This window comes from Hypanus sabinus, chromosome 18 (assembly GCF_030144855.1).
Source record: "Hypanus sabinus isolate sHypSab1 chromosome 18, sHypSab1.hap1, whole genome shotgun sequence".
NCBI classification, from domain to species: domain Eukaryota; kingdom Metazoa; phylum Chordata; class Chondrichthyes; order Myliobatiformes; family Dasyatidae; genus Hypanus; species Hypanus sabinus.
The window spans coordinates 32,954,430-32,979,836 of record NC_082723.1 but is presented as its reverse complement, the minus strand read 5'-3'; the positions used below and the strand labels follow the sequence as shown (position 1 = coordinate 32,979,836).

Below are 25,407 nucleotides of genomic sequence, written 5' to 3'. Positions count from 1 at the left end.
ACCAAATGAAGCAATCTGATCAGGTTTTTTGAGAAAGACAAGTCCGTATTTTATTGAAAGTGGCGTTCTGAGTACACGAGATGGGTATTATGTTGAAGTTATATCATTATGACGAGACATAATTTGGAGTACAGTGTGTGGCTTTGGTCACCAAAATTCATGGGTTAAGGGTGAAATGTGAAAAGTTTAAGGGGAATATTGCCGGAACATTTTCACTCAGAGTGTGGAACAAGCTGGTAGCACAAGTGGTGCACGTAAACTTGATTTTGAGGTTTGAGAAGCTTGGATAGGTATGTGGATTGTAGGGGTATGGACGGTATGGTTCCTGCACAGGTCGATGGGAGTAGGCTGTTTAAACAGTTCAGCACGGACTTGATGGGCTGAAAAGCCTGTTTCCATGCTATACTTTACCTTGACTCTCTGACTGAGTATCTTTTCACATCACTACAGTCTTTGCTGTGATATCTGTTGCCCCCTGCTGACGGTGCTCAGGTTAGACTGAAAACAGTACAGGCAATACTTCATCATTCAGGACTTGACGACACATTCTAGTTATTTCACTGTGAAGATATCACTTGTTCTTTCTCAGTGTTGTAGGTTATATGATTTGTGAAAAGTCTGCTAAACATTCCATCATGGCTGATCCCTGATCCCACTCAACCCCATACACTGCCTTCTCGCCGTATCCTTTGATGCCCTGATCAATTAGGAAATAATCAACATCCGCCTTAAATATACCCATGGACTTAGCCTCCACCGCAGTCTGTAGCAGAGCGTTTCACGGATTCACTACTCTCTGGCTAAAAAAATTCCTCCTCACCTCTGTTCTAAAAGGTTGCCTTGTGGTTTCTAGTTCTGGATACCCCTGTCATAGGAAACATCCTCTCTACATCTGCCCTATCTGGTCCTTTCAACATTCAGTAGGTTTCAATGATATCCACCAGCCCCCTCCCCCCCCCAAGCAATCTTCTAAATTCCTGTGAGTACAGGCCCAAAGCTGCCAAATGCTCCTCATATGTTAACCCCTTCATTCCCAGAGTAATCCTCGTGAACTCCTCTGGACTGTCTCCAATGACCACACATTATTTCTGAGATATGAGGCCCAAGACTGTTGACAATCCTCCAAGTGCAGCCTGTCTAGTGTCTTATAAAGCTTCAGCATTATTTCCTTGCTTTAATATTACCTTTGTGTTCCTGCTTCTTAACAGGTAGGTAATCAATGTAAAGTACAGGAAGGAAGTATATGTGAGAGGCCGGTGTTCTGTACTGGGTGTCAGACGTGGGAGGTCCTGGAGACTCCCAGCCTCCTAGGTGGCCATGATCGCGCCAGGTGTGTCGAGCTGCAGCTCCTTCGGGACCATGTTAGGGAACTGGAGATGCTGCTCGATGACCTTTGTCTGGTCAGGGAGAGTGAGGAGGTGATAGAGAGAAGCTATAGGCAGGTAGTTACACCGGGGTCTTGGGAGACAGGTAAGTGGGTAACAGTCAGGAGAGGGAAGGGCAAGAGTCAGATACCTGAGAGTACCCCTGTGGCTGTCTCCCTTAACAAGAAGTACTCCAGTTTGAGTACTGTTGGGGGTGCCAGCCTACCTGGGGGAAGCAACAGGAGCTGCGCCTCTGGCACAGAGTCAGGCCCTGTGGCTCAGAAGGGTAGGGAAAGGAAGAGGAAGGCAGTAGTGATAGGGGACTCTATAGTCAGGGGGTCAGACAGGTGATTCTGTGGATGCAGGAAAGAAGCACGGATGGTAGTTTGCCTCCCAGGTGCCAGGGTCCGGGATGTTTCTGATCACATCCACAATATCCTGAAGTGGGAAGGTGAATAGAGGTCATGGTACATATTGGTACCAATGACATAGGTAGGAAAAGGGAGGAGGTCCTGAAAGTAGACTACAGGGAGTTAGGAATGAAGTTGAGAAGCAGGACCTCGAAGACAGTAATCTCAGGATTACTGCCCGTGCCACACTACAGTGAGTATAGGAATAGAGTGAGATGGAGGATAAATGCATGGCTGAGGGATTGGAGCAGGGGGCAGGGATTCAGATTTCTGGATCATTGGGACCTCTTTTGGGGCAGGAGTGACTGGTACAAGAAGGATGGGTTGCACTTGAATCTGAGGGGTACCAATATCCTGGCAGGGAGGTCTGCTAAGGCTATTGGGGAAAGGTTAAACTAGAATTGCTGGGTGGGGGGGGGGGTGGGTGGGAACCAAGCTGAAGAGACGGAGGTCGAGGTGGTTGGCTCACAAATAGAGAAAGCTTGGAGACAGTGCGAGAGGGAGGATAGGCAGGTGATAGAGAAAGGATGCACTCAGACCGATGGTTTGAGATGTATCTATTTTAATGCGAGGAGTATCATGAACAAAGTGGATGAGCTTAGAGCATGGATCAGTACTTGGATGATGTTGTGGCCATTACAGAGACTTGGATGGCTCAGGGGCAGGAATGGCTACTTAGAGTACCAGGCTTTAGATGTTTCAGAAAGGACAGGGAGGGAGGCAAAAGAGGTGGAGGCGTGGCACTGTTGATCAGAGATAGTGACATGGCTGCAGAAAAAGAGGAAGACATGAAGGGATTGTCTACACAGTGTCTGTGGGTGGATGTTAGGAACAGGAAGGGGTCAATAACTCTACTGGGTGTTTTTTTATAGACTATCCAATTGTAACAGGGATATCAAGGGGCAGATAGGGAGACAGATTCTGGAAAGGTGTAATAATAACAGGGTTGTCATGGTGGGAGATTTTAATTTCCCAAATATTGATTGGCATGTCCCCAGAGTGTGCGGTTTAGATGGGGTGGAGTTTGTTAAGTGTGTTCAGGAAGGTTTCTTGACACAATATGTAAATAAGCCTACATGAGGAGAGGCTGTACTTGATCTGGTGTTGGGAAATGAACCTGGTCAGGTGTCAGTTCTCTCAGTGGGAAAGCATTTTGGAGATAGTGATCACAATTCTATCTTCTTTACCATAGCATTGGAGAGGGATTGTAACAGACAAATTAGGAAAGCATTTAATTGGAGTAGGGGGAAATATGAGGCTATCAGGTAGGAACTTGGAAACATAAATTGGGAACAGATGTTCTCAGGGAAACGTATGGAAGAAATGTGGCAAATATTCAGGGGATATTTACATGGTGTTCTGCATAGGTGTACAAAGGCTGTTGTAAATCTAGTCAAGAAGGAAAGAAGAGCTTACGAAAGGTTAAAAAAAACTAGGTAATGATAGAGATCTAGAAGATTATACGGCTAGCAGTTAGGAGCTTAAGAAAGAAATTAGAGAGCCAGAAGGGGCCATGAGAAGGCCTTTGCGGACAGGATTAAGGAAAACTCCAAGGCATTCTACAACTATGTGAAGAGCAAGAGGGTAAGGGGTGAGAGAATAGGAGCAATAAAGTGTGACACTGGAAAAGTATGTATGGAACCAGAAGAGATAGCAGTAGTACTTAATGAGTACTTTGCTTCAGTATTCACTATGGAAAAGGATCTTGGATTTGTAGGGATGACTTGCAGCATATCGAAAAGCTTGAGCATCTAGGTATTAAGGGAGAGGATGTGCTTGAGCTTTTGGAAGCATCAAATTAGAATAGTCACAGGGACAGGTAGAGATGTACCCCAGGCTACTGTGGGAGGCAAGGGAGGAGATTGCTGAGTCTCTGGCAATGATCTTTGCATCATGAATGGGGATGGGAGAGGTTCCTGAGGATTGGAGGGTTGCGGATGTTGTTCCCTTATTCAAGAAAGAGAGTAGAGATAGCCCAGGAAACTATAGACCAGTGAGTCTTACTTCAGTGGTTGGTAGGTTGATGGAGAAGATCCTGAGAGGCAGGATTTACGAACATTTGGAGAGGCGTAATATGATTAGGAATAGTCAGCATGGCTTTGTCAAAGGCAGGTCGTGCCTTACGAGCCTGATTGAATTTTTTGAAGATGTGACTAAACACATTGATGAAGGTAGAGCAGTAGATGTAGTGTTGATGAATTTCAGCAAGGCATTTGATAAGGTACCCCATGCAAGGCTTATTGAGAAAGTAAGGAGGCATGGGATCCAAGGGGACATTGCTTTGCGGATCCAGAACTGGCTTGCCCACGGAAGGCAAAGAGTGGTTGTGACCAGTGTTGTGCCTCAGGGATATTTTCTAGGATCCTTACTCTTTGTGGTTTTTATAAATGACCTGGATGAGGAAGTGGAGGGATGGGTTAGTAAATTTTCTGATGACACAAAGGTTGGGGGTGTTGAGGATAGTGTGGAGGGCTGTCAGAGGTTACAGTGGGACATTGACAGGATGTAAAACTGGGCTGAGAATTGGCAGATGGAGTTCAACCCAGATAAGTGTGAGGTGGTTCATTTTGGTAGGTCAAATATGATGGCAGAATATAGTATTAATGGTAAGACTCCTGGCAGTGTGGAGAATCAGAGGGATCTTGGGGTCCGAGTTCATACGACACTCAAAGCAGCTGTGCAGGTTGACTCTGTGGTTAAGAAGGCATCTGGTGCATTGGCCTTTATCAATTGTGGGATTGAGTTTGGGAACCAAGAGATAATGTTGCAGCTGTATAGGACCCTGGTCAGACCCCACCTGGAGTATTGCGCTCAGTTCTGGTTGCCTCACCACAGGAAGGATGTGGAAACCATAGAAAGGGTGCAGAGGAGAGTTACAAGGATGTTGCCTGGATTGGGGAGCATGCCTTATGAGAATAAGTTGAGGGAACTCGGCCTTTTCTCCTTGGAGCAATGGAGGATGAGAGGTGACCTGATAGAGGTGTATAAGATGATGAGGGGTATTGATCATGTGGATAGTCAGAGGCTTTTTCCCAGGGCGGATATGGCTAACATGAGAGGGCACAGTTTTAAGGTGCTTAGCAGTAGGTACAGAGGAGATGACAGGTGTAAGTTTTTTATGCAGAGAGTGGTGAGTGTGTGGAATGGGCGACTGTGGTGGAGGCGGATACAATAGAGTCTTTTAAGAGACTCCTGGATAGGTACATGGAGTTCAGAAAAACAGAGGACCATGGGTAACCCATGGCCGTGGATAATTTCTAAGGTAAGGACATGTTCAGCACAGCTTTGTGGACCGAATGGCCTGCATTGTGCTGTAGGTTTTCCATGTTTCTATGTTTCTATATTCTATTCCCCTTGAAATAAATGCCAAGATTATATTTGCCTTCTTTACCACAGACTCAACCTGGAAATTAACCTCCTGGTAGTCTTGCATGAGAACTCCCAAGTCCTTCTGCACGTCTGATGTTTGAACCTTCTTTCTATTTAGATAATAGTCTGCACTATGGTTCCTTTTACTAAAATGTATTATCATACATTTCCTAACACTGTAGCCATCTGCCACTTTTTTGCCTATTCTTCCAATTTGTCTAAGTCCCTCTGCAATTCCATTGCTTCCTCAGCACTACCTACCCCTCCACCTATCTTTGTATCAAACTTTGCCACAAAGCCATCAATTCCATTACCCAAATCATTGACAAATAATGTCAACAGTAACAGTCCCAATACTGACCCTAAGGAACACCACTAGTCACTGGCAGCCAAACAGAAAAAGCCCCCTTTATTCCCACCCACTGCCTCCTGCCTGTCAGCCATTCCTCTATCCATGCCAGTATCTTCCCTGTAACACCACAGGATTTTATTGTGTTAAGCAGCCTCATGTGTGGCACCTTATCAAAGGTCTTCTGAAAATCCAAGTAAACGACATCCACAGCCTCTCCTTTGTCCACCCTGCTTGTTACTTCCTTGAAGAACTCTAACAGATTTGTCAGGCAAGATTTCCTGAGTCTGTTCCGCCATTTCATCATGGCTGACTTATTATGCCTCTTAACCCCATTCCCCTGCCTTCTCCCCATAAACGATGATGGCTTGACTAATCAAGAACCTATCCTCTGCTTTAAATGTGCCCAATAATTTGTCCTCCACAGCCACCCGTGCCTGTGAGTTCCATTGTTTTACCACCCTCTGGCTGAAGAAATTCCTCCTCATCTCTGTTCTAAGGGGAAGTAACTCCATTCTGATGCTGTGCCCTCAGGTCCTAGACTCCCCCACTATAGGAAACATTTTTCCACATCCACTTCATCAAGTCCTTTCAATATTCAATGTGTCAATGAGATCCCACTCATTCTTCTGAATTCCATCAATTTCAATTACAAAGAATGCACAATAGTGACTATATTTCATTAGGAGTTTGAGGAGAATTGGTATGTTACCAAAGACTCTCACAAATTTCTACAGATGCACCATGGAGAGCATTCTAACTTGTTGCAGCACTGTCTGGCCTCTACACCATTGTACAGGATCAGAAAAAGCTGCAGAAAGTTGTAAACTCAGCCAACTCCATCATGGACACTGACTTCTGTAGCATCTAGGCAACCTTCAAAAGGCAATGCCTCAAAAATGTGGCATCCATCATTATGGACCCCCCATCACCCAGGACATGCCCCCTTCTCATTGCTACAATCAGGGAGGAGGTACAGGAGCCTGAAGGCACACACTCAACGATTCAGGAACCGCTTCTTCCCCCGCCATCAGATTTCTGAACGGACAATGAACCCATGAACACTACCTCAGTATTTATCCCTCTCATTTTACAATACTTATTTTATTTAAGTTTTTATTTACACACACACATATATATATATATTTTTTTTCTGTAATTTGTTATTTTTATTATTATGTATTGTGATATACTGCTGCCACAAAACAAATTTCACAACATATGCCTTTGATATTAAAACTCATTCTGGATTTATGAGTTGTAGTTTGTAATCACTTAAATATATTTCAACAGGGTTACAAGGAAGGAAGCAATTGTGGTAAATTCCTGAAAGTGAAAACCACTCAATATCGAATTTCAGATTTAAGATGCCAGCTCTTAGCATGATTCTGGCATTTCACATGACCCACTGCCAGCCATCTGTTCCTATCATCAGCTGATTAGCAGCCCATAGGAAAACACTTGAAGGAAGGATAAATGGAGCTGAGGAGATCATAGAATAAAAAGAGGTCACAGAAACAGGCCCTTTGGCCCATCTCATCCATGCCATCCTTGATGGCTATCTTTGCTATATTAGGCCCATATCGCTCACCTTTCCTCCCCAAGGCCCTGTTCAAATGTCTTTCAAACATTGTAATTAGAACACGGAATATTTAACATTACAGCACAGTACAGACTCTTCAATTCCCAATGTTGTGCTGATCTTTTAACCCACTCAAAGATTAATCAATAAAAATATAAGGAATAGGTTTAGGAGTAGGCCGTCTGGCCTGTCAAGACTGCTCCACCATTCAATAAGATCATGGCTGATCTGGCCATGGACTCATCTCCACCTACCTGCCTCTTCCCCCATAACCTTTAATTCCCTATTGTGCAAAAATGTATCCAACCTTGTCTTAAATATATTTACTGAGGTGGCCTCCACTGCTTCATTAGGCAGAGTTCCACAGATTCACCTCTCTATGGGAAAAGCAATTCCTCCTCAGCTCCATTCTAAATCTACTCCCCCAAATCTTGAGGCTATGTTCCCTGGTTCTAGTCTCACCTACCCATGGAAACAACTTTCCTGCTTCTATCTTATCTATCCCTTTCATAATTTTATATGTTTCTATAAGATCTGCTCTCATTCTTCTGAATTCCAGTGAGTACAGTCCCAGGTGACTCAATCTCTTCTGATAGTCTAACCCCCTTATCTCTGGAATCAACCTGGTGAACCTCCTCTGCACCGCTTCCAAAGCCAGTATATCCTTCCTCAAGTAAGGAAACCAGAAATGTGCACAGTATTCCAAGTGCAGCCTCACCAGTACCCTATACTGTTGCAGCATAACCTCCCTGCACTTAAATTCAATCCCTCTAGCAATGAAGGCCAACACTCCATTTGCCTTCTTGATAGCCTGCTGCACCTGCAAACCAACCATTTGTGATTCATGCACAAACACTTCCAAGTCCCTCTGTACAGCAGCATGCTGCAATTTTTTACCATTTAAATAATAATCTGCTGTTTCATTTTCCCTTTCGAAGTGGATAACCTCACATTTATCAACATTGTACTCCATGTCCCAGACCCTTGACCACTCACTTAACCTATCTATATTTCTCTGCAGACACTCCATATCTTCTGCACAATTTGCTTTTCCAATTAATTTAGTATCATCAGCAAACTTAGATACATTAAGCTTAGTCCCCTCTTCCAGATTGTTAATGTATATTGTGAACAGTTGCGGGCCAAGCACCAACTCCTGTGGCACACCACTCACCACTGATTGCCAGCCAGGGTAATACCCATGTATCCCAATTCATTGCTTTCTATTGGTTAACCAATCCTCTATCCATGCTAATACATCACCCCCAACTCTATGCATCCTTATCTTATGGATAAGTCTTTCATGTGGCACCTTATCGAATACCTTCCTGGAAATCCAAGTAAATAGCATCCATCTATTCCCCTCTATCCACTACACTCATTATATGCTCAAAGAACTCTAGTAAGTTTGTCAGATAGGACCTGCCTTTGGTGAATCCATGCTGTGTCTGCCTGATGGATCCATTTCTTTCCAGATGCCGTGCTATTTCTGCATTAATGATAGCTTCAAGCTTTTTCCCAACTACAGATGTTAAACTAACTAGCCTGTAGTTTCCTGCCTTTTGCCTACATCCTTTTTTTGAACTGTGGCATGATATTTGCTGTCTTCCAATCCGCCAGGATCTGGCGGGCGTCCAGAGAATTTTGGTAAACTATCATCAAAGCCTCTACTACTGATATTTCTTTCAGTACCCTGGGATGCATTCCATCAGCACCAGGGGACTTATCTATCTTCAGGCCCACAAGTTTGCTCAGCACTACCTCTTTAGAGATCATTATTATATCGAAGTCCTCACCTCCCATCCCATCCATAACATCTCCCTTTGGCAAGTTAGTTGCATCCTCCACCATGAAGACTGACACAAAATAGTCATGCAAAGCCTCTGCCATTTCCTCATTACCCAATACCAATTCCCTCTTCTCATCCTCCAAGGGACCTATGTTTATCCACCCTTTTCCACTTTATATAATTACAAAAACTTATACTATCTGTTTTTATATTTTTGCTAGTTTATTTTCTAATCAATATTTCCTTTCTTTATTGCTTGCTTAGTGGCTATTTGTTGCTTTTTAAAGTTTTCCCGGTCTTCTAGTTTCACACTACTCTTGATGACTTTGCACAAAGGGTTATTCTACCCCTTGCTCCCACTAGCTCTTTCATTTCTATCATCCACGTGTCTTAAATGTTCCAATGTGTCTGCCTCTACCACCACTCCTGGTAGGGTGTTCCACACACCCACAACTTCCTGTGCAAAAAAATCTACTTCTGACATTCTCCCCTGTAATTTTCTCCAATCAGCTTAAAATTATGCCCCTTCTAATTAGCCATTTCCACCCTGGGAAAGAGTCTCTGTCAGTCCACTCAATCTCTGCCTCTTCTCATCTTGTACACCATTAGCAAGTCACCTCTCATCCACCTCTGCTCCAAAGAGCAAAACTCGAGTGAGCGCGCTCAACCTATCCTTGTAAAACATGCTCTCTAATCCAGGCAGCACCTGCTAAATCTCCTCTGCATCCTCTCTAAAGATTTCACATCCTTCCTATACTGAGGTGATCAGAGCAGAACACAATTCTTCAAGTATCCTCTAATAAGTTGTGACTGTACCAAATCATGTTGTGCAGCGACTTGGTGTCATGGTCCCTGCTGGCAATTGCCCACCTGGCTATTTACCTCAGGAATTGGGCCTCAATCACCTCGTTTAGTTTCCAATCATTCCCAGGTTCCACTAACTACAAACACCTGCTTCCATCAGCAAATGCAGGATAAAAACCCCTGTGACCACAAGGCGCTGCCAGTTCGTTGGTGGACTCTGGCGTGTGGAACCTTGTTTCATAGTTCTTGGGACTGCCAGTTCTCAGCCAAGCATTGCTCCTGGATACGACTCCATGCTCACTACGTTAATAATGCCTCCTGACTCTGCCTCCATGCCTGTGTTCTGCATTTGGGTTTGCCATGCTTGTGTGACAGAACGAACTGGCCATAATGAACCCAGCGGACATGAAACCCCTACAACAAGCCCTCACCAGCCAGGGCTCCCTATAGGACTTGCATGATCCGGGATGTCGTGGAGAACCTCCATTCCCTGTCAATGAACATAAGAAAGGTTAGTGAACAGGTTGACCGTGTATCCGCCCATCTTACCCCATCAACTCCAGGAACTCTGTCTGACCAACCCAAACAGCCTATAGTGGCAGTGCCCGATGCCTCCACTACATGTTCGTCAAGAGAGCCGCACGTACCTGAACCAGAAGCCTATGCCGGAGATCTGGGTAAGTGCCGGGCTTTTCTACAATGCTCCTTGGCGTTCGAGCCATCCACGTACGCCACGGACAGATCAAAAATAGCATACGTTATGGGATTATTGCGAGGAAATGCCTTAGCATAGGCCACCGTGATTTGGGATAATCAGCCAGAGACCTGCTCTTCCTTCCCCACGTTCATCTCAGAAATAAGGAAGACTGGTAAAGATGCTGCTGAGCATCTGCTTGCCCTCTGTCAAGGCTCACACAGTGATGCCTGATACTCCGTGAAGTTCCGGATGCTAACAGCCAGAAAGATGAGGCACTCCAGGAGGTATTCCAGCAAGGCCTCTGTGACAAGGTAAAGGACGAGTTGGTGGCTAGGGATGACATTAACAGCCTGGATTCGGTGCTCTCCCTAACTACCAGGCTGGACAACCGACTCCGAGAACCTCGGGCCATCCCACGGTCCACCTTACCACCTTCCACCACCCCTAACCTCTCTCTCCCCCTTCCGTTCCTCGCAGAGCTCCCGTTCCTACTGTTCTGGTGAGTTCGATGGGACTCCCTTCAGCCCCCCCCCCCCCCAGACTCGGATGCAGATCCCGGCTACCGTGAATTACCAATGACAGTCTCTGTCCCGATCCGCTCTGGTGGATTCCGGTGCCGAAGGCAACCTGCTGGACGAGGACATAGCCTCCCAGGCTGGAATACCTCACGAGCCGCTAGCTACACCCCCCGGAGGTCCGGGCCCTGGACGGAAAACTTCTGGCACTGTACGCCTCCCCTGACTTTGATCTGATCCAGCGACCATCGGGAGAAGGTACGGTTCAGTATCATTCATTCATCTCAAGCCCCGGTAGCTCTAGGGTACCCATGGCTGACCCAACACAATCCTCACGTCGACTGGTCTACCGGGAGGATAGCCAAATGGAGCCAGTCTTGCCACGCCTACTGTCTGCAGTCAGCCCCATCTCCCAGGGAAGCTACCGCGACCCCGCCTGTCCCGGAACCCCTCGATTTGTCCCGAGTACCATGACCTGGGACCAGTATTCAGTAAACAACGGGCTCTTTCCCTGCCTCCGCACCGCCCATATGATTGTGCCGTCGACCTTCTCCCCGGGGACTCTCTACCCACCAGTCGCCTTTATGACCTATCCCGACCGGAGAGAGAGGCCATGGAGAAGTACATCAGCAAGTCCCTCGCTGTGGGCATTATCAGACCTTCATCTTCCCTGGTAGGTGCCAGTTTCTTTGCAGAAGAGGACAGGTCCCTTCGTCCTTGTATTGATTAGAGAGGCCTCAACAGTATAGGTTAAGTACCCTTTACCCCTCATCAGTTTGGCTTTTGAACCCCTGCATGGAGCCACCATTTTCTCAAAGCTGGCACTTCAGAAGGCATACCATCTCGTCAGGGTGAGGGAGGGGGACGAGTGGAAGACGGCCTTTAATACCCCTCTGGGCAACTTCAAATATTTGGTTTTGCCGTTTGGCCTCACCAATGCTCCCATTTTTCAAGCCCTCATCAATGACGTACTGAGAGACTTTATCAATCGGTTTGTATTTGTTTACCTCGATGATATCCTGATGTTTTCTAGCACCCCCCAAGAACACGTTCACCATGTCCATCAAGTCCTCCGGAGACTGTGGGAAACCAATTATTTGTGAAGGTGGCTCCTTGGTTAGGTGAGAGCAGACCCCGAGAAAATCCAGGCAGTGGAAGTATGGGCTAGGCCCACGACTCGCAAACAACTTCAACGATTCCTGGGGTTTGCAAATTTCTACCGCCAATTTATCAGGGACTACAGTCGAGTGGCAGCCCCCCTTACCTGGCTTACCTCGCCTACTACCCCTTTCTGTTGCGACTCCGAAGCCGACTTGGCGTTCACTGACCTGAAGAGGCGTTTCACCACTGCTCCCATCCTGGTCCACCCGGACCCAGCCCGTCAATTCATCATCAAGGTGGACGCCTCTGACTCCGGGGTAGGAGCAGTCCTGTCCCAACGGGCAAGTTCGGACGGAAAGCTGCGCCCCTGCGCCTTCTATGCTCGCCAGCTGTCTGCCGCCGAGCGGAATTAACGACGGGGGTATCGGGAACTCCTGGCGGTCAAACTAGCACTGGAAGAATGGAGGCACTGGCTGGAGGGGGCAGAACAACCGTTTGTGGTATGGACTGATCATAAAAACCAGGGGTATATTCAAACCAGCAAACGTTTGAACTCCCGCCAGGCCCGTTGGGCGAGTTTTCCCTCGCAAATCGTCCGGGGTCCAAGAACGGGAAGCCGGACGCGCTCTCCCGCCAATACGACTCCAAGGAGGACACTTCCAGCCCAGGGATTCCAGCCCACCATCCCGCGTGGTCGCCACCATCACTTGGGAGATCGAGTCGAAAGTAAAAGAAGCCCAATGGGATGACCCCCAACCCCGGCAATGGACCCAGCGATCGCCTGCATGTGCCTGTTTCCGTCAGGCCTCAGGTTCTTCAGTGGGGGCACACGTCTCCGTTCGCCTGCCAGCCCGGGAGTGATCGGACCCCAGCACTCCTGAAAAATACTTTTGGTGGCCGCCCATGGAGATGGATACCCGTTCCATCCGTGCCCGGGGAAAAGCCTCTCATCTGCCACCCGCGGGGTTATTTCATCCTCTTCCTGTCCCTGGTCACATATCGCCCTAGATTTCACCACTGGTCTACCCACTTCACGTGGTAGGCCGGTTCTCCAAGGCAGTGCACTTCGTAGCCCTCCCTAAACTCCCTTCCACTCAAGAAACCGCAGATCTTCTCGTCCTCCACGTCTTTCGTCTCCACGGAATCACCACAGACACCAACTCCAATCGAGGTCCCCGGTCCGTCTCACAGGTATGGAAGCCCTTCTGTCAATCCTTGGGTGCATCGGTCGGCTTGTCATCTGGCTTCCACCCCCAGACGGACGGGCAGACGGAACGGGACAACCAAGATCTGGAGGCGACGCTACGTTGTGTAACGGCAAACCACCTGTCGACCTGGAGCGACCACCTCCTGTGGGTTGAGTACTCCCACAACTCTCTGGTGAGCTCGGCCATTGGTAGGTCTCCATTCGAGTGCTCCCTCGGGTACTAACCCCCGCTCTTCCCCGAGCAGGAAGAGGAGATTGCGGTACCATCGGTTCAGGACCATATTGATCAGTGCCTTAAGGTGTGGGAGGAAACATGCACGGCCCTACGCAGATCAACAAAACGCAACAAGAAGACACATCACACTCAAGGAGGAGCATAGGAAACTCGCCCCTCATTTCCTGGAACCATTCAAGGTGGAAAGTGTTGTCAATCCGGCAGTGGTCCATGTGCATCCACCTGACTTTTCATGTTTCCCAGTTAAAGCCAGTCTCCACCAGCTCCTTGTGTCCCCTGGCTGAGACTCCCCCACCGGCCAGTACCATCGACAACCATCTGGCATACACCGTCTGAAGGCTATTGGACGTGTGCCATTGGGGCAGGGGTCTCCAATACCTGGTAGACAGGGAAGGTCAAGGTCCAGAAGAGCGTTCCTGGGACCCTCGCTTCTTCATCCTAGACCCTTCCCTCATCCAGGATTTTCATCGGGACCATCCAGACAGGCCTGGAGGCTCCTGTTGAGGGAGGGATACAGTCATGGTCCCTTCTGGCAACTGCCCACCTGGCTATTTACCTCAGGAATTGGACCTCAATCACCTCTTCTAGTTTCCAATTATTCCCAGGTTCCACTAACTACAAACACCTGCCTTCCATCAGCAAATGCAGGATAAAAACCCTGTGACCACAACATGGAGCTGCCAGTTTGTTGGTTGACTCTGCTGTGAGTAACCTTGTTTCATGGTTCTTGGGACTGCCAGTTCTAGGCTGTTGGTAATGTGTTTGTCATCTTGGCCGTAGAGGAATGCTGTTTTGTTTGGCTCTATACTTGTGTCTGATAGCATAACATTTAAACTTGAATTTGTATATTGCCAAAGCCTGTGCTTTCTTCACTATCTCATCCAATATTTATGAAACCATTTTCACAGAGCAGTGAATTTGTACATCCTGGGGTCCCTTTCCACCAATTACCCCCCCCCCCAGCTTCTCACCTCATTCCCTCTCCCTTGCCTGGTCTCACCTATCACTTGCCAATTTAAGCTCCCTCCCCTCCCTCCCACCTTCTTCTGGCACAAATAAGAGAAAATCTGCAGATGCTGGAATTCCAAGCAACACACAAAATGCCGGACGAACTCGGCAGGCCAGGCAGCATCTCTGGGTGGAAAAAGTACAGTCGACATTGTGGGCTGAGATCCTTCATTAGGACAATCCGGCTGAAAGGTCTTGGCCTGAAACATTGACTGTTTACTCTTTTCCATAGATGCTGCCTGACCTGCTGAGTTCCTCCAGTATTTTGTGTGTGTGTTGCTTCTTATTCTGGCTTCCTCTTTCCTTTCCAGTCTTGATGAAGGGTCATGGCCCAAAACAGCTGCTTATTTCTTTCCATAGATGCTGCCTGACCTGCTGAGTTCCTCCAGTATTTTGTATGTGATGCTTTGGATTTCTGGCATCTGCAGAATCTCTCGTGTTTATCCAGAAGTCTTTGCCATTTATTTGATATGCCTAGTGTAGCAGTTAGCACAATGCTATTACAATTTGAGGTGTCGAAGTTCAGAGTTCATTTCCAGTGTCCTCTATATGAAATTTGTTTATTCTTTCTGTGTGCATGTGGATTTACTCCAGGTGCTCTGGTTTCCTCCTGCAGTCCAAAGACATACCGGTCATTGTAAATTGTACCAATATTAGGCTAGGGTTAAATCAGTGGGTTGCTGGGCAGTGTAACCCAGTGGGCCAGTAGGGTCTGTTCCATGCTGTACTCCAAATAAACAAAAAAAATTAATTTAAGATGTATTACATAACCCTTGTCTGGATTAAACTGATCTGCTAAGATCCAAAGTACCATGTCAACCTGCTGGAACACAAGAGGCAGAAGACGGGGTTTGGAGTATCATGTCAATCTGCTGGAGACAGTCAGCAGGGCAGGCAGCATCTGGACAGGGAAATGGTCAGTCATCATACTGGGATGAGACCCTTCCTCTGGACAGGGAAATGGTCAGTCATCATTCTGGGCTAAAGGAATGTCCTTCTATTCTGTGGCTTATGCCTGCTGGTCCAAGAGTCTTCTATTAATGGAAACATCCTCTCCATGTCCACTCTATATAGGGCAATCAATATTTTTGTTTCAATGATATCCCACTACATTCTTCTAAACTCCATTGAGTGCAGATCCAGAACTATCAAACACTCCTTACATATTAACTCTTTGATTACTGGGATCCCTCTTGTAAATCTCCTGTGAACCCTCTCTAATGCAGGCATATGCTTGGATATGGGACTATGCACAAGTGAACTGTATTAGGATGAGATGGGTAAGTTTCTCAACTCTGCAATATCCAAGATTAAAGAGCACAGCAAAGTTGAGGTTGCAGGTTTCAATTAATGGGCAGAGCCACCTTGAGGAGCTATGTTGTCCACTCTGTTTTACGTTCTCAGATCATGACAGGTTTGCAGAGATGAGCTTATAAATTTCTCTAGACTATTTCTAGGGATTTTCCAGAATACAAAACCAGGATTTCTTCCAGAGTAGCTTCACTGAGATAAATACTCCCCTGAGTTGACTGTATCAACACAGAGGCAGTTTACTGGCAGCTGTGTGTAAGTGAGGGCCCTGTCCTTTGGAGCTATGTTTCTACGATGTTCTACCAGAGATTCTTCCAAGGACAGCAGTACGGGGACTTTCAGAGACCCTTGATTCTGCTTCAGGATGAGTGTGGTCATCACCAGCTCTCAGTTTGGACTGTGTGGAAGGCTGTCAGAGGTTACAGTGGGACATTGATAGGATGTAAAACTGGGCTGAGAAATGGCAGATGGGGCTCAACCCAGATAAATGTGAGGTGGTTCAGTTTTGTAGGTCAAATATGATGGCAGAATATAGTATTACTGGTAAGACTCTTGGCAGTGTGGAGGATCAGAGGGATCTTGGGGTCTGAGTCCATAGGACACTCAAAGCTGCTGCGCAGGTTGACTCTGTGGTTAAGAAGGCCTACTATAGGAAGGATGTGGAAACCATAGAAAGGGTGCAGAGGAGATTTACAAGGATGTTGCCTGGATTGGGGAGCATGCCTTATGAAAACAGGTTGAGGGAACTCGCTCCTTTCTCCTTGGAGCAATGGAGGATGAGAGGTGACCTGATAGAGGTGTACAAGATAATGAGAGGCATTGATCGTGTGGATAGTCAGAGGCTTTTTCCCAGGGCTGAAATGGCCAGCATGAGAGGGCACAGTTTTAAGGTGCTTGGAAGCAGGTACAGAGGAGATGTCAGGAGTAAGTTTTTTTTTAACGCCAAGAGTGGTGAGTGCGTGGAATGGGCTGCCGGTGACGGTGATAGAGGTGGAATCGATAAGGTCTTCTAAAAGACTTTTGGATAGGTACATAGAGCTTAGAAAAATAGAGGATTATGGGTAACCCTAGGTAATTTCTAAGGCAAGTACATGTTCAGCACAGCATTGTGGGTCGAAAAGCCTGTATTGTGCTGTAGGCTGTCTGTTTCTATGTTAACCCCTGAGCCTGTTTGAATCACCTACACAGGAGACAATCATGACCACAGGATCCTGATCTGGTTCAGAAAATTAGAGGTCGCCTTCCTTTTCTCCTTCCCTCTCCCCATTCTCTCTTTCTCTCTCCTATTCTCCATCTCTCCCTCTCTCCCTTTTAATCCCTCCATCTCTCTCTCCCTCACTCCCTCCCTCTCTCCCTTGCTTTAATCCCACCCTCCCTCTCACCTTCCCTCCCTCCCCTTCCTTCCTTCCCTCTCTTATTCCATATCCATCCTTATGTTGCACCCCGACCAACACACCACGGCAAATCCCTAATCCATGGAGATGTATCTGGGGAATAAAGCTGATCCTTCCAAGTACAGTACCAGTTAAAACGGTCTGTAGTCTTTGATGGAGACATTGGGATTAGCGTTCTGGTTGGGCAAGGGTATAAAACCAGTTCTGATGGTCCGATTGGGCAGAAGATCATTTGAATTACATGGAATTCCATTCTCTTGCCATCAAGCTTTGTGTAAAGCAGATGTCTCATTTGATATCAGCAACTCTGCAGATTTTTGTGGAAGGTAAAAAGGTATATTAAATTAACATGTCATTTTAATGTTAATACAATATAAAATTAGAACATTTAACATTACAGCACAGTACAGGCCCTTCGGCCCACATTGTTGTGTCAACCCTTGATCCTAGAGTAGGTTGAATCTTACACTTCCCTCCACAGAACCCTCCATTTTCCATCATCCATCTGTCTATCTTTCCAATATTTTTATTAATTTCTACATAGAAGAATACAGAGTACAAGAAAGTATATATAAAAGGTCAGAAAAGATTAAAAAAACTACCAGTTGCATTAGATCTGTTCATAATAACAATTACATTACCCCATATCCATATAAGTTCATCAATAAACACACACAAAATGCTGGTGGAATGCAGCAGGCCAGGCAGGAAGAAGCGCTGTCGACGTTTTGGGCCGAGACCCTTTGTCTGCTGCCTGGCCTGCTGTTTTCCACTAGCATTTTGTGTGTGTTGTGTTCCACCATCTGCAGATTTCCTCGCGTAAGTTAATAGTTATATTGAACTATACTAATTTATTACAAACGGAAAAAAGAGTCCAACCCCTACCAAGACCGAAGCTGTTCATTCAGGAGAAAAGAAGGTAAATACCTTCTTGTATAGTAAAAATTAATAATAACCAACATCTGAGTTTACACAACAAAATGAAGGTTTTGAAAATAATTCAGAAAAGGTGCCCACAATGTATGAAAGGAAACCGAAGCTTCTAGAGGAAACACACACGGTCACGGGGAGAACAGAGCAGAATAAGGGGAATTGTTAATAAATAAACCCTTGCACAAATCTCAAACACATGTTAGTAGAACCTAACTGAGACTTCTTAAACCTGGCACAATCCCTAAAGTGTCGATAGGTCAGAAACTCCACTGCTACACGGTCTGAGATAACTGAAAACAAACAGTCGCAGAAAATTTAGTCTAACCTTGAAGTGACTAATTAAAGGTTAGTAAAGAATTGTTGGCAAAAGAGTAAAGGTCAAAATTACACTTAATCTGTATAATGAATGCTTTTGGAGCACGCAGAACTCTGAGCATAGAGGGCATGTGCTATAAGGAGAGAATGGACTTCACTATTGTTTTTCCTTTCTGTACTGAGTGGGGCCTCCGTCAGTTGGAGTTGACCATGGGTATTTTGTCCTAGCTGTCCAGATACACAAGCCTGGGCAGTACGATATGGGGAGCGGGCTCCCCCTCTCCATGTCTCTGATTAACCCAAAGGAGCGGCAGAGACTGATACAGTTTGGTACCAGCAACGTTGCAGGAGTTGCCAGTCACTTTTGAACTCAACATTGGACTGCCTTCGGCACTCCAGCTCTGGATTTTTTCCCAGGGGTTTTCTCCCGAAACCTTCTCCACAAGTGAGTACAGCCACAAGGCAGCAGAGCTTTGAGATCAGATTTTTGCACGACTTATTGTAATTCATAGTTGATTACCAGCATGTATTGCGCTGTACTGCACTGCATAACAAATTTCACAACCTATACCAGTGATATTAAACCTGATTCTTATCATGTTTTTTTTAACCATAAATATTAGCTTTATTTGTCACACGTACATCGAAGCCAACGGTTTAACGTGTTGGTTTTGCATCAATGACCAGCACAGTCTGAGGACGTGCTGGAGACGGCCCGCAAGTGTCTGCAAACTTTCAGTGCCGACATTGAATACCCGCAGCTTGCTGTCCCTAACCCGTACACATTTGGAATGTGGGAGGTGTCAGTGTTTGAGTGTGTGTATCTGTTAGAGGGTGGAAAAGGGGCTTGTTTTGTTGTCGATCGTGGAGTTCTGCTGAACATTGTGGACATGCCATGTCGTGCTGGAGTGTGTGGTGATACCTGTGGCAGCCTCCAGCGCATCCTTGGGTCGGTAACACCAACAACACATTTTACTGGATGTTCCAATGTACTTGTGAGAAATAAATAAATCTGAATCTCAGTCTCAGACATTGAAAATGAAGTGTCTGTACTGAAATAATAACTCTCTCCACAGATGCTACCTTCCTGAAAAGTATTTCTGGAATATTCTCTTTGCATTTTGAATTTCTAGAATTCAGTGAGTTGTTTTTGCACTTATTATACTTGGCGAAGTCTATAACTGTAAACTGATTTCTGATCTACGGGGTATTTAATTAAAAAATATCAACAAGTCAAGCCGATTTCTTTTCAAGTCAGTTAGAGTTTTTTAAGTAATTACATTTTTTACCCTTTGAACACTTACATTCTTAATCATTAATTTTGTCTAGCAATGGTAAATTTGTAAAAGGTCACATGATGTCAGTTAAGTTGGTATGGTAACAGTAGAACATTTTTAGTTGTATGTGTAGAAAGCTAACAGACATTTTCTGGAAGCCTGGTGCATCTGTTACACCCCAGCAACTCCTTTAGTGAGATATTCTTGCAGAGCGTGTGTGTTTGTTTAAGTGCCTCGTGGTTTAGAAAGTGCCTGAGATTGGCCTGCTGTAAAAGTTGAATGCCAGAAAGGTGAAACTTGTTTTGTGAAAAGCGAGAGAGAGGGTCAATGGCTGTTGGTGACTCTCCTTTGCACTAAAGACCCATAACTTGTAACTGAGAAGAACGGTTTGAAGAAGAACCCAACTGCTTCTGGTGCTTTGCAATACAAAGGTACACAAAGACTCAGGAACTGTCTATAGATCTTAGAAACATTTCAGCACAAAAGCTGTGTACTAGAGGCACGTGAGTAATCGTTTTGATTTAATAACTTGTCAGTCTATTCATGAATAAAATTCATATGCTAAACAATTGCAGTTGAAAGTAATTTTAATATGGCAATTGAAAACAGCTCTTTGATGCAGTACTCCTCATTTTGTAATCAATGCTTTGAAGTTACTTTACATTTAACTTAAAACCAAGGAAACGGCAGAAAGAATCATCCAAGGTATTTGGATCTTCTGCAGAGAACGGTTGAAGTCTGTTACAGTCCCGATCACTGCTGACATTGCCGGCGCCACTTTGCAGAAAACTGCTTGAATTTTCTGATCGTTGCTGTTTCCATATTAATGGTTTGCAGCTGTGATCACCCGTTAGAGAAGTTTCCTTTGTCTGTTGTGATAGTGATAAAATAATCAGTGAAAATGTAATTTGTTACATTTTGAGAGGTTTTCCTGATAGTTGAAAGCAGTACATTATGAATAAAGTTGTAGAATACCTCTCTTTATTTTACAAGATCTGTTTAAAATAATCTAGAATTATCAATCCAGAAGTCACCAACACTAGTGAATTAGTTAGTTCAGAATCAGAATCAAGTTTATTATCACTGGCATGTGATGTGAAATTTGTTAACTTAGCAGCAGCAATTCAATGCAGTACATAATATAGAAGAGAAAATATTAATAAATAAATAAGTAAATCATTACTGTATATGTATATTGAATAGATTAAAAATGTGCAAAGTACAGAAATACTGTATATCACAAAAAGTGAGTCAGTGTCCAAGGGTTTAATGTCCATTTAGGAATCGGATGGCAGAGGGGAAGAAGCTGTTCCTGAATCGCTGAGTATGTGCCTTCAGGCTCCTGTACCTCCTACCTGATGGTAACAGTGAAAAAAGGGCATGCCCTGGATGCTGGAGGTCCTTAATAATGGATGCTGCCTTTCTGAGACATCGCTTTCTGAAGATGTCCTGGGTACTTTGTAGGCTAGGACCCAAGACTAGATTTACAACCCTCTGCACCTTCTTTTGGTCCTGTGCAGTACCCCATCCATACCAGAAAGTGATGCAGCCTGTCAGAATGCTCTCCATGATACAACTGTAGAAGTTTTTGAGTGTATTTGATGACGTGCCAAATCTCTTCAAACTCCTAATGAAGTATAGCCACTGGCTTGCCTTCTATATATATATATATATATGTTGGGACCAGGTTAGATCCTCAAAGATCTTGACACCCAGGAACTTAAAACTGCTCACTCTCTCCACTTCTGATCCCTCTACGAGGATTGGTATTTGTTCCTTCGTCTTCCCTTCCTGAAGTCCACAATCAGCTCTTTCGTCTTACTGACGTTGAGTGCCAGGTTGTTGCTGCTCCACTAGTTGGCATATCTCACTCCTGTACACCCTCTCATCACCACCTGAGATTCTACCAACAGTGGTTGTATCATCAGCAGATCTATAGCTGGTATTTGAGCTATGCCTAGCCACACAGTCATGTGTAAATAGGGAGTAGAGCAGTGGGCTAAGCACACACCCCCGAGGTGCGCCAGTGTTGTTGATCGTCAGCGAGGAGGATATGTTACCACCAATCTGCACAGATTGTGGTCTTCAGTTACAGTTATATCGATGTATTCTTGGTTAACATTACCCCTCTCTGTGCAGATTTTGTCTACTGTTGAGTCATTTTGTACTGTCCAAATGCAATTTACTTGCCAAATGACGCTTCAAAAAGTCAAGTTTCCAAATATCATCCCACTTCTTTCCACTAGCAAATTCTCCAGCAACTTTCGCACCACGACAATACAAACAGGTAACTCCGGTTTCCAAATCATACATAAATATTTCTCAGAGCTGAACGTTCATGACCTCATGAGCTTTCGGTGTAGCAGTTTCTACAATTTTGTTAAGCCATTTAACTTCAAACAAACTTGCAGTTCTTTTGCGCTTCACGCCCTTCGCTTCTTTTGAATTCGACATAGTGAATCAATATTTTTTTCAATAAAAACTTAGCTATCTACAGGACTTGAAACAGATCTTTGTAAACTTTATGATATGAACACTGTCCGCCAAAGATGGCTGCTGCCATGATGCAGCTGTACAAACCAGAACAGGAAAGGTGAGGTGACGTAAATTAGTGACGTGCATTGTGGTATTTGAAAACCGACTAACTAGTTAACAGAAACATTTAGCCAAAAGATTATTTTCAATAAGTATAATTATTAATTACTACATTATTTTAGGTAACTAACCTTCTGTGCGCACATTAATTTCCTTTGTGTGCCGGTTGAAAAACGAGTGTGGCTTGCAGACGCGCACAACTTAGAGGGAGCATAGGTGGCTATGCTTACAGTGCCAACACAGCATGTACACAACTTATTAACTGTACATCTTTGGACTGTGGGAGGAAACCAGAGCACCTGGAGGAAACCCACGTGGTCACAGGGAGAATGTACAAACCCCTTACAGACAGCGGCGGGAATTGAAGTTGGGTTGGTGGCACTGTAATGTGTTACAACAGCTACTACACCATCACACAGCTCCACAAGTTCATTGAATTCAATATTCGATAAATTTGTACAGATCCTTTTGATGGTTGTTACAAATTAATTGCATTTTGTCCTCTTAATATGGTTTCCTCTGCAGTGAAGAAACCAAAAATGGATTGGGTGAATTCTTTAAGTTAAATTGCATAAAAATCTTTCAGGTTCTTTTTGATTTCATTAACGTTGGTTTTATCTTTGAAAGGAAGGTCAGTATGATTTGACCGCCGTTGACCATTCAGCTTCTGGGCTTTGTATTCTCTGTATTCACATTATAACGTGTTGGCCTTCCCCCTTGTCCTTTAACCACTACAGGCTGGAAAGGCATGTTTCACTTTCTGTTCTGACATCTTCAGATTAACTCTTTAGAAGCATCAAAGTCAACACTATGATAATATGCTTGAAGGAGAAGGGCAGAAAGATAGATTTCCATTACTGCTCCTTTAACTTCAGAACTATTTGCTAATTTGAAAAAGCCTTTAGGTAGTGTTGTGGTGACTTACAACACACGCGACCTTTCTCATTCAAGCTGCCTTTCGGAATTGACATATCCCTAGAGAACTCAATCGTCTATGTATTTAAAAAAAACACTTTTTATTAAATTCCTCATAGAAGTATTTTAACCATTCCTAGTCCTCTGCTTGAGACCAACTGTAAATGTTAATGACAATTATTAATGGGGAATCGTACCTGGGGCAAAGCAATTAATACAATCGTTCTATAGCACCGGTGATCACCAATGGGGTTTTGATTCCTGTCGCTGTCTGTAAGGAGTTTGTACGTTCTTCTCTGTGACAGTGTGGGTTTCTTCCGGATGCTCCCATTTCCTCCCACATTCCAAAGATGTATGGGTTCGTAAGTTATGGGCATGCTAAATTGGCACCAGAAGTGTGGTGACACTTGCGGGAGAGTATCATGTTGGTTGTTGACACAGGGTATGTTTCAATGAATACTTGACAAAGAAAATCTAATCTTTCGTAATGTGCACTGCACAGAGGAGTAGCAGGTATGAAAGGCTGGGAGCAAGTGTTTCAAAGGGTTTGTCACGGTGCAGCAAAAGGAGATCAGCAGATGCTGGAAATCCAAAGCAAAACAGTCAAAATGCTGCAGGAACTGCAGGTCAGGCAGCATTTACAGAAGTGAATAAAGAGTCAACGGTTGGAGCTGAGATTCCTCACCAGGAATGAGAAGAAAGGGAAGGGATGCTAGAATAAAAAGGTGGGAGTGGGGAGGGGGACAAGCTAGAAGATGATAGTTGAACCAGGTGGATGGGAAAGGTAAAGGGCTGGAGAGGAAGGAATCTGATAGGAGAGAAGAGTGAATCATTGGAGAAATGGAAGGAGGAAGGGACCCAGGGGAGGTAATAGGGAGGTGAGAAGAGGTAAGAGGCCAAAGTGAGGAATAGAAGAAGAGGGGAGGGGAAGGGAATTTTATTCATGCCAACAGGCTGGAGGCTACACGGACAGAATATAAAGTGTTGCTCTCTACTCTGAAGGTGGCTTCATTGTGCCATATGAGGAAGCCGTGGACCAGCACTCTGGAACAGGAATGGGAATTAAAATATTTAGCTACTGGAAGTTACACTTTTGGCAGATGGAGCAGAGGTGCTTGACAAAGTGGTCTCACTAATGTAGAGGAGGCCGCATCGGGAGCACCCAACACAATAGGCAACCCCAGCAGATTCGCGGGTGAAGTGTTGCCTCACCTGGAAGGACAGTATGAGGCCCTGAAAAGAGGTGAGGGAGGAGGTAGATGGTATTTAAGATAGCATGAAGATTCTTGCTTAAGTAGACCAGGGGTGCCTAACCTTTTTTTACTGCCATTAACCAAGTTGAGAACCCCTGAAATTCACCTGTGGCACTTTCCAGAAGAGAGCTTTTGGAAAAGGCAGTTTGTTGGGTGAGTAGTGTCCACTGTTTTGCTGACCAGGCAGTTCATTGTAGATTTTATACATTGTGGGAGGACGCCGCACCAAACCAGACAGGACTGTCTGATGTGAGGATGCTCCCTGTGATGGCAGTGTGGAGTTGCACCAGGACGTTCTGGGGATGATGGAATTTTACCGTCTGCCATCTTGAATAAATAAATATCATGCTCTTTAAGTTCAAGAAAGTTGAAATACAACTGGATTTTAGAGCAAACACGTGGTAAGATTTCCTCCATAGACTGAGCGGAATTGTCTGTGATACTTGGGAAAACTTACTTTCCCAAGTGAGTTTTGTGCTGGAGATTCGTGCCAGCATTGACCAGCAGAGGGAGCTGCACCAACTGTTACCACAGCTACAGACTACTCAGAGGCATTGATCAGAAACGGAATAAGATTTAATATCACTGACCTATGTCATGAAATTTGTTGTTTTACGGCAGCAATACTGACCTCTTCTTTTTCTTCTTAAGCCATCACCCCTACTGGGGCCTAGGCCGCCGACAGTAGCTTGCCAGAGTCATCTGTCCCTCATCAGTCTTTCACGTTGTCCCCAGGCGTAGCCCATCTTCTTGGTGTATCCACCCTCTCCCAGGGATGAGGTCTTTGGAGCTTCTGCTGACATTTTTGTAGCTGTGGGTTTTAACAGGATGGGGTTGCTGGCCCCTTGTCCAACCGTCCGTTCACAGCTGGGCTTGGGAAAGTCTCTGGCAGAGCAGCAGAATAGTGCAATACCTGAACTAAGTTACACCATTACAATAAGAAATATATTAAAAATAGTGCACGAAGAAAGCAAAATGAAGTGG

The 25,407-nt window shown here is 45.1% G+C and overlaps 1 protein-coding gene across 4 annotated transcripts in view; it reads left to right on the top strand.

Annotated features, from left to right (window-relative positions):
* Positions 1–18,477: 18,477 nt before the first annotated feature.
* The window catches only part of rgs3a (regulator of G protein signaling 3a), a 453,555-nt gene continuing 446,625 nt past the window's right edge, over positions 18,478–25,407 (top strand). Inside the window, exon 1 of one of the 4 annotated variants that reach the window (XM_059994026.1) lies at positions 18,478–18,828. The gene's annotated coding sequence lies outside the window, so the exon portion shown is untranslated. Of the gene's footprint in view, positions 18,829–19,787; positions 20,164–25,407 lie in introns of those variants that run through there. The other 3 variants (XM_059994027.1, XM_059994028.1, XM_059994029.1) reach the window with 3 other exon arrangements.